The 13,223-nt window shown below is 54.4% G+C and overlaps 1 protein-coding gene across 3 annotated transcripts in view; it reads right to left on the bottom strand.

Moving 5' to 3' along the window:
* The window catches only part of MOB2 (MOB kinase activator 2), a 73,644-nt gene that overhangs the window by 9,732 nt on the left and 50,689 nt on the right, over positions 1-13,223 (bottom strand). The window lies entirely within an intron of this gene.

Here is a 13,223-nt window from a genome sequence, read left to right as displayed (position 1 = left end):
CCCAGAGGCCGGAGCCAAGGGTCATGGTGTGTGCGAACCAGGTACACAAACAAGATGGGACATCCCCAACAGGGACACGTGACTGACACAGTGGCCCAGAGCCCACGGCTGGGAACCTGGCCCGGGATGGGTTTGTCAGAAGTCACTGAATCTGTCACCCTGGAGCCCACACTGGGCAAACACGCCTCAGAGCAGAGGACCCCGGGGAGGGCCACCTACAGACAAGGCCCTTCTGGCAGCAACCACCCAATCTGGAGGGGCCAGGGGGGCCCCCGCCACCTAGCAGTCAGCTCAGAGGGGTGCTGCGACCCTCCTGCATCTGTAGAACCCCCCCAACCTTTAAGGTTTATTTTTTTTTAATGTTTTTACTTCTGAGAGAGAGAGAAAGAGAGAGCGAGGGTGAGCAGGGCAGGGTCAGAGAGAGAGGGAAACACAGAATCTGAAACAGGCTCCAGGCTCTGAGCTGTCAGCACAGAGCCCAACGTGAGGCTTGAACCCACGAATTGTGAGATCATGTCCTGAACCAAAGCTGGACACTTAACAGACTGAGCCCCCCAGCCCCCCCCCCCCCGCCGCCGCAACCTTTAAGGTTTTGAATTGGGTTTCTGGGAGAAAGTTTGAGAAATTAAAGGAAAATGCTTAATAACATGAATGAGTCTCTTGACTCTTAATGGAATTCTTTACTGGCAGACACTGTGACTTATAGAAGACAGAGTGCAACTCAATGCTATCATGAAGTCTTATTGACCAGAAAAGGCCACTGTGGCTATAAACTCTCAAAGAAGGATCATCTCCGTCCCAGGAGCACCCTCAGGCCTCAGGGCCAGAACCTCAGGGGAAGCAAGCCCCTGTGCCTCCTGCTCTGCGGGGGTGAGGGGCCGGAGTAAGCATGGCCCCCCCTGGCAAACCAGCAGGCACTACTGTCAGGATGGCCACGAGCCCACTGCACCAAGGGCCACCCTCCTCCACCTGGCCCCCTGCAAACTTTGGGGGCTGTGGTTACAGTGCTGGTTGGGCTGGGCCGCGGGGGTGATGGGCAGGCAAGCTGAGGACCTGGACTCGGGGCACGGTATATGCCAGGCCCCACCCACTCGTACCCTCGAGGTCTGTGGCGCCTGCAGGAGAGGCAAAGTAGCTCAGCGCCCAGCGGCCCAGTGGGAACACACCATGGGCCTCGGCCGGGGCACAGCCTCGTAGAAGAGCTGCTCTGCCGTCCTGACGACTCGGGGCTCCCGGTTCCCTGTGCGTCCCTCCCCCTGCCAGCCCTGATAGGAGTAGGGGCGAAAGGTCTCTGCAGCTCCCTGACCTTGTCCTTTTTGTCTTGTTTTAAAAAGTCTCTGGTGGTTTACTTAAGAGAAACAGGAAGGAAATATGTTCCCCGAATGCCAGGGAGATGTTTTCCCTCAGCTTCTCAGCAAATCTTCTCCTTAAAAGGCGACGTGTCTTCAGCCTCCTGGTGCACCACTGGGAGTGGCCAATGCCACGCAGGGCCATAGCGTCCTGGGGACAGGGCGGGACAGACCCCTGACCGGAGCTCCCAGCCCTGCTTGGGCAGGCCAAGCCTGGAGCACAGGCGCGGAGGTCTCTCTCTCCCCCACACACTTGCAGTGAGCACTTCGGGGGTGCCCTGGGCAGCGTGGGGTGGGGTTGTTCACTGGGGAAGTGTGGACATGAGCCTCGCAGGGCCAGGGTCCCGGAGGCTCCCACCCTTCCCCGGAGCATATGCTGAGGATGACCGGCTCCTGGGCAGGGGCAGGGGTCCAGGAGCTCTGCTGCTGCACTCAGATGCCCCCAGGTCATGGCGGGGGGGAGGGGAGGGGACAGGCGTTTCATTCCCTGCCCCCTGCCTTTCTCCTGACCCTGGTCTCTGCTACTGAATCACATGCCACCCTGTCAGAAAGCCTTACGTCACCTGCAGGATCTCCTGCGCCCAGAGCCCCAGGCGTGAGGGCCCAGCCCACAGGAGGCATTTCACCCCGTACAGCTCAGCTCTGCCACCACCCCCCCATCCCATGGCCGAGCATCCACCTGCTTGGCAGATTCTCCACTCTGCGTCTAGGCCCCACTGACCCAAACCCCTCACCTGTGCTCTACACGCACACCTGCCCGCACCTCACGCTGACTCACACCCAGCTATGACCACAGATGCTGGGCCTCGACCCCGCATCTAGGGGGCCCCATGATCACACGTGTAGGGATGGGCTGGGCTGGAAGCCAGTTGCCTGAGCACCTCCCTGCCCTGCCATTTAGGAGTCCTGTCACCCAGTGATCGAGGACAGCACGCACGTCAGAACCGCCACGCAAGGAGTGGCAGCAGGAACGGTGCGGTACAGGAGGCCGCTGGGGTCGCTCACAGGCCGCTCACAGACGCTGCCTTGGGAGGGCGTGGCGTCCTCCTGCCGGCAAGTCCATTTCCAGGGGAGCCTGGGAGCCCCTTCAGGCCAAGTCTCAGACAGCCGGGCAGGCAGCCCCGGGAGGACGCGGGCTGTGACCTGCAGGGTCACAAGGCCTCGGCCTCCTCTCCCTTCTCACCTGCTGCTGTCTGCACCGGTTCTCCTGCAACAGACAGGCAGACACACAGCACGTCCCCCCGGTTCCACTGTCCTCACCATCCAGGGCTGGCTCGGGACCCTGGGGGAGCAATTTGGGACGACCCTTCTGCCAGGCCAGCAGGCGCAGACTTCTGTGGACACTGGCCAGGGCCCTCTTCCCCTCAGTCCCACAAGCAGGCAGTACACGACGGGCTCTGACCCAAGGTGGCGGCAAGAAGGCACAAGCCTGTCTGGGGCTCGTCTAGGGACCCACAGGGCCTCCGTGCCGGCAAGGCCTGTGCAGGAGGGGCCCGCAAGCCCAGCCCCCACAGGGCCTTCCCACCCCAAGCTCTGTCCCATCCGCTGCCAAGACACTTGGCCCCTCTGGCCAAGAAGTGGCCATGACCCAGCCCCACTCCTCTGCCACGAAGAGCAGCAGGCCCAAGAGTTCAGAAAACACCTGCCTTCAGGCTGCTCTATGCGACACCGTGCTGGTCCCTGCCCTCTGTCCCTGTGGCCACATCAGTGGAGAAAACACCCTGTGCTCCCCATCCCACGGGCACTGGGCTCTGGAGCAGGCTCTGTCCAGCCACAGCCCAGAGGTCTGCCCAGGGCCAATGGCTGGGCTCCTCCCCCTGGCTCTCCCTCGTACTGCTCGCTGGGTCCCCCGCAGCTACAGTGAGAGGCTGGGGCCCGGTGCGGAGCTGCACTGGCGGGACCACATGGGGGACACAAGGCTTTGGCCCGCCAGGGTCTGCTGGGACCTCAGGGAAGAGACCGGCCACAGGCACAGGCAGATAGCCCCCAACACTGCAGAACCCTGCACATTGCTCTGGGTCTAGCGGGTGTGCTCCGAGTTTGCGTCATCCATTTGGGAGGGGCCCAGGCCCCGGTGAGAACATCTTCCCAGTGTCTCTCCACCCCAGTGGGTGCCTGCCCACACCCTCCCCTGCTCCTGGCACCAGTACTGCCTCTGCAGGAGTCCCCACACCCCACACATGGGCCCATATGCTTGGCCTGACATACTTCCTGTCTGAGGTCACACCACTGGTCCCACCAGGAAGGCCCCTGAGGTTATTCAGTGTGGCCTGGCAGTGACCTGGCATGCCATGATGCCCGCCCAACAGGCTGGGGGGTGTCTGCCAGCCACAGGACAGGAGTCTGCCCTAGGGACGCAGACACAACCTGAGGGACCCCCACGTGCCCAGGAACACCTGGGACGGCTTGGAGCTGAGGGAGCACTGTGTGCGTCATGCCGATGCGACGCGCAGTCAGCTCAACAACGCGCAGGGCTGGCCCCACAGGCAGACGCAGGAGTGCCCTGGCTGGCCCGGCCCCACCGGAAAGGAGCAACAAGCAGCTGTAAGATTTGAACACGGGAGGCCTCCCGAAACCCTCAGCCATGCTGGGGCAAGGGGCTGGTAGTCCCCGGACACAGAGCAGTGCCCCATGTGGGGGCAGAGCCTGGGGAGGAGAAGGGCAGGACAGAGGGAGACCCCCTTCTTCCCTCAGAGTCCCGCTCGGCCTACTGTCCCCCAGTCTGGGCCCCGAGGTGCTCACTGGACGCTGGTATCCCGAGACAGCCAAGATTGGGCTGGGAAGGAGGCGGGGCATGTGTAGGAAGGGACACCCGTGGGAAGTCACGGGAAGCACGGAGACCCTGGAGGAGGGGCACGATGAGCAGGGCAGGCCCGTCTAGAGGCAGCCTCATGGGATGGAAGTCAAAGGTCTGGGGGTGTGGGGGGACAGGATCACAAGGAACCTGTGGCATGCAGAGGCCCCCCAGGAAGTGCTGCACGGAGACAGAGACTGTGCTGACGGCGGCCTGGGAAAGCAGGGGCACCCAGACAGAGCAGCACAAGTGGGCGTCTGCCCAGCCCACCGACCCCCCCCCCCCACGGCAGGCTTGCACAGGAATGAGTCACATGGGCTCAGAGGCTCAATTCCCCAGCCCAGGCTTGACAGATGCCACAACCTGGGGTGGGACGCTGGGGGAAGCAAGGGCAGCCTCTAGGCCAAGCACACAGGACGTACCAACCTCCTTCCTGGGGCAGTAGTGAGGGCGCAGGCTCAACAGGGACGTCACTAACAGCCCTGTCACCCTGCACGACCAGGGCACACATGGGCCCACCATCGGGGCCAGACACACAGGGGGCCTTCCTCACACAAGCCCCTCAACCCTGGGACTGGTAAAAGCCCCGGAGCTTGGCAGCACTGCCAACCCTCAAGACTGTGATGTGGCGGGCCTGACGTGGGGCCTGAAAACCACTCTGACATGTGCGATGCCCCTCCTGGACCGCGTTCTTGCTGGTCTTCACTGGCCCTGGGGCCACCGTGTCCCTTTCCTGTCACGGAGCCTTGGAAACCAAAAGCTGGGAAAAGCCAGCTTATGATTAAGTCCCCGCAGGTCACGGCCAGCCTGATGCTGCAGAGAGGGACATGCAGGTCGTTTCCCTCCTTGGTTTAACTGCCTGGCAGTCCGCACCCCCAACAGAGCAAGTCTTCCCAAGCCTTTGTACCCCTACAGAATAAGAGACCCGCTTCCACACGTGACTTGCTGTGGAAGAGGAGGGTGGAAAGCAGAGGTGCCCAGAGAAGGTCGGAGGCACACACGCACTCAGGTTCCGGAACTTACCAGTCACCCCTCGATGGCCACCAGCAGTCACACCCTCTCACCTGTGAGGCCTGCTTAGTTTGCTTACAATTAAAGACAGAATAGAAAAGCAAGAGGGACTCATTTTCAACTTTAAAAGTTATGGCCCACTGAAGTCTAAGGCAAAGGTAAGATTATTACGTTGAAGGAAACAGGATTTGAGTCTCCACTGTGACATATTCCAGGCATGGACTCTGGCCGTGCTCCTGACCCCTGAGAGTACAGAACAGCCCATCTTCGAGGGTCAGGAAGGCCACTGAGGCTCACTGGGCATGCCCCGCCCCCCCCAACCGGCCCCAGGCTCTCTCACACAGCAGGCCGCACTCACTCTACCCAACACCTGAAACAGACCTACTCTGACATGGAAAGAGCACTGCGGTGACTTTCTCTAAACCCCTCTGCAGGTCAGAAAAGTAAGTTTAAGCAACTAGCAAAAATGGCTTTTCTGGCAACACCCCCCTAAAGCGGAGAGCCGTGGCCCACGGCAGGTCTCTGGACAAAGCTGCTCATGGACTGGTTCTGGTCATCCTGCCTGCGGACAACAGGCTGGACGCCCTGCCGGGGGCGAAGGACCTGTCCGGAGGGCTCGGGAGGGGTCAAGGTAGGATTCCGTGGTCACAAACGTGGTTAACCACCAGGAGGGAGGTGAGTCACTGGAGGGCCCTGTCCTCATCCAGATCCTCTGGGGCCACTCTGTCAAGTGAGCGAGCTACCCCCCACAAGTAGCAGGGAGTGCAGGCATTTGGGGAAGGCCAGGCTCCAAATAAAGTTCCCGACTGGATCCAGCTGGCCGCCCCAGGCCCTGCCGGCAGCTGCCCGCCACCAGCACGTTAGTGGACGATTACGGCCACTGCTACACAGGCTGGCCCCTGGGATATGGACTGGGGACAGTCAGACCACCCCCACTGGCCCCTGTCACCTGAGCACTTTGCCGACTGCCTGAAGCACCATTTTGCAGCTGAGTCCGGTTTTGGGGGGCTGGCTGAGCAGAGCTCGGTCTGCGGGGGGGCTGCTGTGGTCTCCGAGCATGATGGGGCAGTGCGGAGGCGGGGAGGGGAAGCAGGAGCTGAGGCACTGGCACGGGACAGCCGCACCCTCCTTGCTCTCTCCTCCCTCCCTCGCTCGCTCTCTGGAACAACCAATGAGGACACACGGGGGGGGGGGGGTGGAGAAAGGAGGATTCTGGCCCAAAGAGAGGAACAGCTACTCCTTTTACAGGCGAAGGCTGGCCAGCTCTGGTTAAGTGAGGGAGTGTCTCGATGGCCTTTTCAAAGTGGCGCCTTGCGGGCGCTGTGTGGGGCAAGGCCACCACTGAGGGGAGGGGCACGGCCCTTGGGAGGACCCACCAGCGAGGGCCCAGGGTGGCACCACATGGCCCTTCAGACAGAGAGCAGGCAGCAGCTCTGCCCCCGTGTGCTCCTGGGGCCAACACACAGCCCCTGCCTGACCCCAGCCCAGCTGAGACAAGAGACGGGTGGAGGCACGGCTTTGGGGGGTGGGTGCCTGTAGCCAGAGCTGCAGACAGACAGGCTGGCCGCACACCTGCAGAGCAGGGGCATGGGCTGGCAGTGCACTGACACTCATACAGCCTTGGGGATAAGGCTGGCTGGCTTCCAGGGCATCCAGGGCAGGTGCTGAGCTCGTGCTGGGCAGAGGCTGCTCCTGGAGGGCAGACCTCTATAGAAACATCCAGAACACCTTCATAGGGGGGTGAGAGACGCTGTGTGCCCAAGAACCTCTGTAGCTATTGTATATGCAGGAGGCACAAAGTACTGACAAATCAAACGTCTTTAAGAGGATGATTCTCTGCTCAGCCCTGGTTTCAGTTCTGACCACGGTGACAGTGACAGCTCACTCCCGTGCCTGCTGACAAGCCCCAGCCAGCGCGGAGCACAGCCACAGGTCTGCCGGGCCCCCGCACCCACACGCCCAGGATCAGCTCTGCCCTCTGCTCGCCAAGGCCACATCTCACAAAGGGCCCCACCGGCCTTCTCATCTGTCCAAGTTCAACCCAGCGGCAACTCCAAAACCGCCAAGACGACAGCTCAGAGACGGCGAAAGACACCAGCCCCCTCCCTGGCTTGTCCATAAGCTTCCCTCCAGCAGTGAGACACAAGGTTATGAACCACTTTGTCAAAGCCACAGCAGAGGGAGCTGCGCACTGGGAAGGCCGCAAAGGGAAGAGCTGGCACCCTTGCTGAAGGTGCAGGAAAGCTCTGGAGAGCCAGGGAGGCTCAGCTGGTTGAGCATCTGGCTCTTGGTTTCGGCTCAGGTCATGATCTCACGGTTCATGGGTTTGAGTCCCACATCGGGTTCTACGCTGGCAACATGGAGCCTGCTTGGGATTCTCTCTCCCTCTCTCTGCCCCTCCCTGACTTGTGCTCTCTCTCAAAATAAAGTTTTAAAAAATGGGAAAAGCTTCATGGTTGAGTCCAATGAAAACAGAAGAGAGTAAGAGAGAATAAGCGCCCTACTGACAACCAAAACACTCGGAAACACACACACACACACACACACACACACAAAATAGCTGAAAACTATAACCCGACAAATTAGACAATCTCCGAAATAAAGTGATTCACAGAAAGATAAGAAGAGAGAAGCAAAACAACTCAAAACAAGAATCAGAAATGAGAGCTTCTGACATGTGGTGTAAACCAGAAGGAACACAAGCCATCGAGGCAGGAGGCGCAGGACAGAACGGAGTGTTGTAAACAAAAGGGAGTGAAGAGACTCTTGCTTCCATGGCAGCCAGGGGGCCGGGCGCAGGGCTGGCCTCCACCACCAGCAGCTGCAAACTAGGTGAGATACACAAAGCAGCTGGTTTCGGATGCTGGGCATGCCAGCAGCTTAGGGCGGTGCCCCAGAGAGCAGGGGACCCACGAGCAAGCACCCATTACTTACCTGCTGGAGGCTGGGGTGCAGAAAGGCTAAGCCCACACCGGCCCCGCAGTATTCGAAGGCAGGGCTGCTGGGCTACAGGGCAGGGTACCAGATGGGCAGGGCTGCCCAGAGAGGGGACTCCAGACAGAATGACAGAGCCAGGGAAGCCTCTGGCCAAGCACTCGGCTGAGGGCATGCAGGGCCTGGCAAAGAGCAACTGTGGGGAGCCGCAAGCTCAAGAGGTGTTCTGGAAGGCTGCAAGGCGGAAGACGGCATTCCCACTCCTGAGTAAGACTGGGATACTTCACTGAAAGCCAGGCCAGGAGCAAGGTTATAGTAGCCTCAGAAGGAAGTTTCTCTAGTCCTGCCCTGATAAAGCCTCACTGAGCCTCAGAAGGCTTCTGCTGAACCCTCAGCACGTGAGCTGCACACTGGAGTCCTCACAGCATTCTTCAAGAAAGGACAGCAAAACCCGACCTCTAGTAACATTAGCCACCACAATGCGCAACACACATACACGCAAAGATAGCTGAAGGAGTAAAAAATGTAACCCACAGCCAGGAAAAGTAAGAGTCACCAGAAACAGACCCACACACAACAAGGATGCATTTTACATTAAACGATTCGAGGATCCACAGGAAAGGATGGACATAAAGAGCACAAAGATTAGGACTCTTAATATTAGAAATTCCAAAAAAGAACAAACAGAAATTTCTAGAACTGAAACACAGAATATCTAGAATGAAATTTTATTGGGGGAGGGGGGCTGCCTGGGATTCTCTCTCTCCTCCTCTCTCCGCTCCTCCTCCACTCATGCTTATGCTCTCTCTCTCAAAAATAAAATAAAATCTTAAAACAAAATTTTATGGGATAGACTTACAGCAAATTAAACAATAAAAAAGAAAAAATTACAATAAAAATATAACTTATCAAAGTTTGTAGAATACAGGTAAAAAGCAAGGCTTAGGGAAAATTTATACCTCCAAATGGTTATGTTAGAAGAAAACTCAATGATCTCACATCCCTGTTAAGAAAATAGAAGAAGGAGGTACATATTAAACCCAAAGCAAGCAGAAAGAAGGACGTAACAATAATAGAAGTGTATGAAACAGAAAATAGGCAAATAATGGAAAAAGAGAAACACAAAGGTAACTTTCAGAAGCTTAAGAAAACGGATCAATCCCTCAGCCAGACTGATCCAAGAAGAGGAGTGTGAGGCAGGGGTGGGGGTGCAAACTGCCAACGTCAGAGGTGAAACAGGCTGTTAAAGATTCCACAGACCCCGCAAGTACCAGGGACCGCGGTGAACACCTGTGCGCCAACGGAAATGAAACGGGCAAGTTCTTTACAAACACAAGTTACCCAAACTGACAGAAGAACAAATAGAAGATTCAAATTTATGATTAAAAATTTGATTAAAAAATTCAAAAAACCTTTCTACAAGGAAATGCCAAAAGCGGATGGTTACGAATGAATCCTATACTAAATCCACAGAAGAACTAACACCATTCTTAGACACACTTTCTCAGAAAATCGCTGAGGAAACACCTCCCAGCTAATTCAGTGAGGCCAAAATAAAATGTCACAAGAAAAATTACAGAACAAGATCCTCCTTGAACACAGATGCAAAATTCCCTAAGAAAATATTAGCAAAATGAACCCAGTGATATGTAAAAGGAGTAACAGAGCATAACCAAGAGAAGATCATCATCTAAACATAGCTGACATCTGAAAATTAGTCACTATAATTCACCACATTATTACAGATTAGAGGGAGGAAAGTGATCATCTCAATTAGACATAGAAACAGTACATGGCAAAATGTTCATGTAAACTCTCAGCAAACCAGGAATAGAAGGGGATGTTCTCAACTGGATAGGGCACCTACAAAAATATCTAAAGTTAATATCAAATATCCAGTTGAAAAAGTCTAAATATCTTGCCTGTAAGATCAAGACCCCGGCAGGGATGTTCACTCAGTACTTGTACCCAACACTGCACGGGTGGTCTCAGCTGGTGCAATGAGGCAAAACAAGAAACGAAAGGTATAAATATCAGAAAGGAAAAGGACGTCTTGTTTGGGAAATAAGAAGTTGTATATACACAAAGTTCTAGGAACCTGCAAAAAAAAAAATCTGCTGCTGAAAAATAAAGTTAGCAGCATCACAGGCTAGAAGATCAACATATAAAAATTCACTTTATTCCTATAAACTAAGACCACACAAATGGAGAATGCAAGTTATAAAACTGTTATTTACAACAGAATTTTGAAAGTTTAGAAACAAATTTAACTAAAGTGTACAGAGCCTCTCACTAGCAAGCACAAAGCGTTGCCGAGAAAAATTAAAGACCTAAACAAATGAGAACATCTATCCTCAACTTCGATTAGAAGGCTCAGTGCTGTCAGGATGGCACTTTCCCACCTGAACACAGATTCAGCACAAACCCATCACAATCCCAGCAGAACATGTCTGTAAAAACTGACAGGGTGATTCTGAAATGTATATGAAAATGCAAAATGACCTGCAACAATGAAATCATTCTTGCAAGAAAGAGAACCAAGTTGGGGGACTCACTAATTTCACAACTTACTTAAAGCTATAGTATTCAAGAAATTGTGTTACTAACAACATAAACAGATAAGTAAGAAAAAAAGAATAAAGTTCAGGAATAGATCTGTGCTTCAGGAGTCAATCGGACCTCCACAAAGATATCAAGTCAATTCTATGGAAAAGGAAAGTCTTTTCACTAAACACTGCTGCAACAAGTGAACAGCTATTAAAAAAGAAAAAGAAAAACAAAACCCTCAACCCCGACCTCACACCACAAACAGGCAGCTCAGCATGGACTGAAGACTGAGATCCGGAAGCAGAGGGACAGTGCTTCTAACAGCTCAGGAGGGGTTCGGTCCCACACTTGGAGCAGGCAAGGTGTCTCAGGACACATGAAGCATTAACCATAAAAGAAAAAGTTGATCACATACCCCTTCCCCCAACACACACTCCTACTCAAAATGCTGGTTGGTTGGTTGGTTGGTTGGCTGGTTTTTAAAGGAAATGCCTTTCTTTTTAATGTTTTTTTTTTCCTTCTGTGTGAGAGAAGAGAGACAGTGTGAGCAGGGGAGGGTCAGAGGGAGAGGGAGATACAGAATCTGAAACAGGCTCCAGGCTCTGAGCTGTCAGCACAGAGCCCGACGCAGGGCTCAAACCCACAAACCATGAGATCATGACCTGAGCCGAGGTCGGACGCTTAACTGACTGAGCCACCCAGGCGCCCCTCAAAATACTGTTAAGAACATGCAAGCCACAGATTAGGAGGAAACAGTCAGAATACATGTACCTTGCAACAGACTGCTATCTGGACTGTATAAAGCAGTGCTACAATTCAATAATAAGACAGCCTAGCTTTTAAAAAGGGCAAAAGACTAGCACACTTTAAAAAGGAAGCTGTCTGAATAGCAAACACAAGAGAAAGTGCTCAGCATCACTGGTCAGAAGGGAAAAGCATGTTAGATCCATTCCCAAAGAGATCCCACCAGGTGGCTAAAATTAAACACACCAAGAACGCCAAGTGTCAATATGAAGGCAGAGCGACCAAAACTCTGATTCCCTGTTGGGGAGGACAGGACACAGCACAGCTACTCGAGAAAAGAGCTGGCAGTTTATTATAAAGTGAAACGTGTCATCTATGCTATGAGCCAATAAGTCCGGGCCTAAGTATCTACCCAAGAAACAAAACACACATCTACATAAAGGCACACCAGAATGTTCGCACCAGCGTTACTCACAACAGCCCACACCGGGAACAACCCCGAAGTCCATCAACAGGACAACAGATTGATTATGGCAAATGCACATAATGAATACCGCTCAGCAAGCAAATACATCCACGTGCTAAACCTCACAGGCATCAAAAAAAAAAATGCCATGAAGAAAACATAGGTGCCATATGGTTCCATTTATATGAAGTTCTAGAAAGGTGAAGTTAATCTTTGATGAAAATAAATCAGGATAGCGGTTACGTCTTGGAGGGGAGGTGGTAGGGAAATGGTGAGAAGCGGCTGGGAAGTACAGGAGGGAATCTTCTGGGTTTGAGGGTGTAAACTACAGGGGTATTCATATCTGTCAACACTCACCTGACTGTACACTTAAGATCTGTGCATTACACTGTCTGTAAATTAGGTACCAATTTTAAAAAATTAAAAACTCTTATAAAGGAAGACAGAAAAAGCATTTTAGTGAAAGTAGTGGGTAAACTTAAAAGAAAAAAGACCTGAAACCACATACTGAGGAGACACACGTCCGACCAGGGCCACCCGAGGTGTCACAGTCCCATCACCAGACTTATAACACGGAAAGGCTCCTTGCACAGAAAGACCAGCTTACATGCCAGGAAACTGTATTTGCATCAGACTCCAACAACAACGCGACATCGGAAGGCTGTTATTACAGAATGCTAGTGTCGCCCCCAAGTCCCTACACTGAGGCCCTACCTGCCGATGGGATGATGTTCAGACCTGTGGCCTCTGGGAGGTGACTAGGGGCAGATGAGATGCTGAGGGTAGGCCCCATGATCAGCTTAGTGCCCTTAAAAGGAGAGAAAGAGGTCTTCTCCCCCCAGCCTCCCAACACCCAAATCAGCCAGGGCCCTGATGTCACACGCCAGAAGCATAAGAATGAAGGCCTACTGTCTACGCCACCCGTTTGTGGTGGCTGCCTGAGCTGCAACAGCGACAGCGTGGTCAAAGATGCACAAGGTGAGAAACTGTGAGCCCAACTGTCTTTCTTTCAAGTGTAAGTTCTCAACTGGGGGTGACACTGCCCCAGGGAGCATTTGGTAGTATCTGGAGATGTGGGTAGAGGCCAGGGCTGCAGCTCCACACCCCACAGCCAACAGGACCGCCCCTCTGCCCCCCCAGGAATCACCCAGCCACACATGTCGACAGTGTGGAGGTGGATGAACCGGCGTGCAGGCTCCAGACAAGCCCCACGGTGCCCACGAGGCCTCTCTGCACTGATATCACTGCTCCCCAGCGGCTCCCAGACCAGCATCGGCAGCGTCAGCCGGGGAGTCTGCCCGAAATGCCTGTTCTCAGGCCCACGCAGACAACCGGCCCGGATCCTCTGCCGTGAAGCAGGCACATGGTGAACAAGCTC

The sequence above is a fragment of the Hyaena hyaena genome, unplaced genomic scaffold (genome assembly GCF_003009895.1).
Source record: "Hyaena hyaena isolate Hyena2069 unplaced genomic scaffold, ASM300989v1 scaffold_1528, whole genome shotgun sequence".
In the NCBI taxonomy this organism is placed as follows: domain Eukaryota; kingdom Metazoa; phylum Chordata; class Mammalia; order Carnivora; family Hyaenidae; genus Hyaena; species Hyaena hyaena.
Note: the sequence above shows the minus strand (reverse complement) of the source record. Positions and strands in the feature narration are given on the sequence as shown.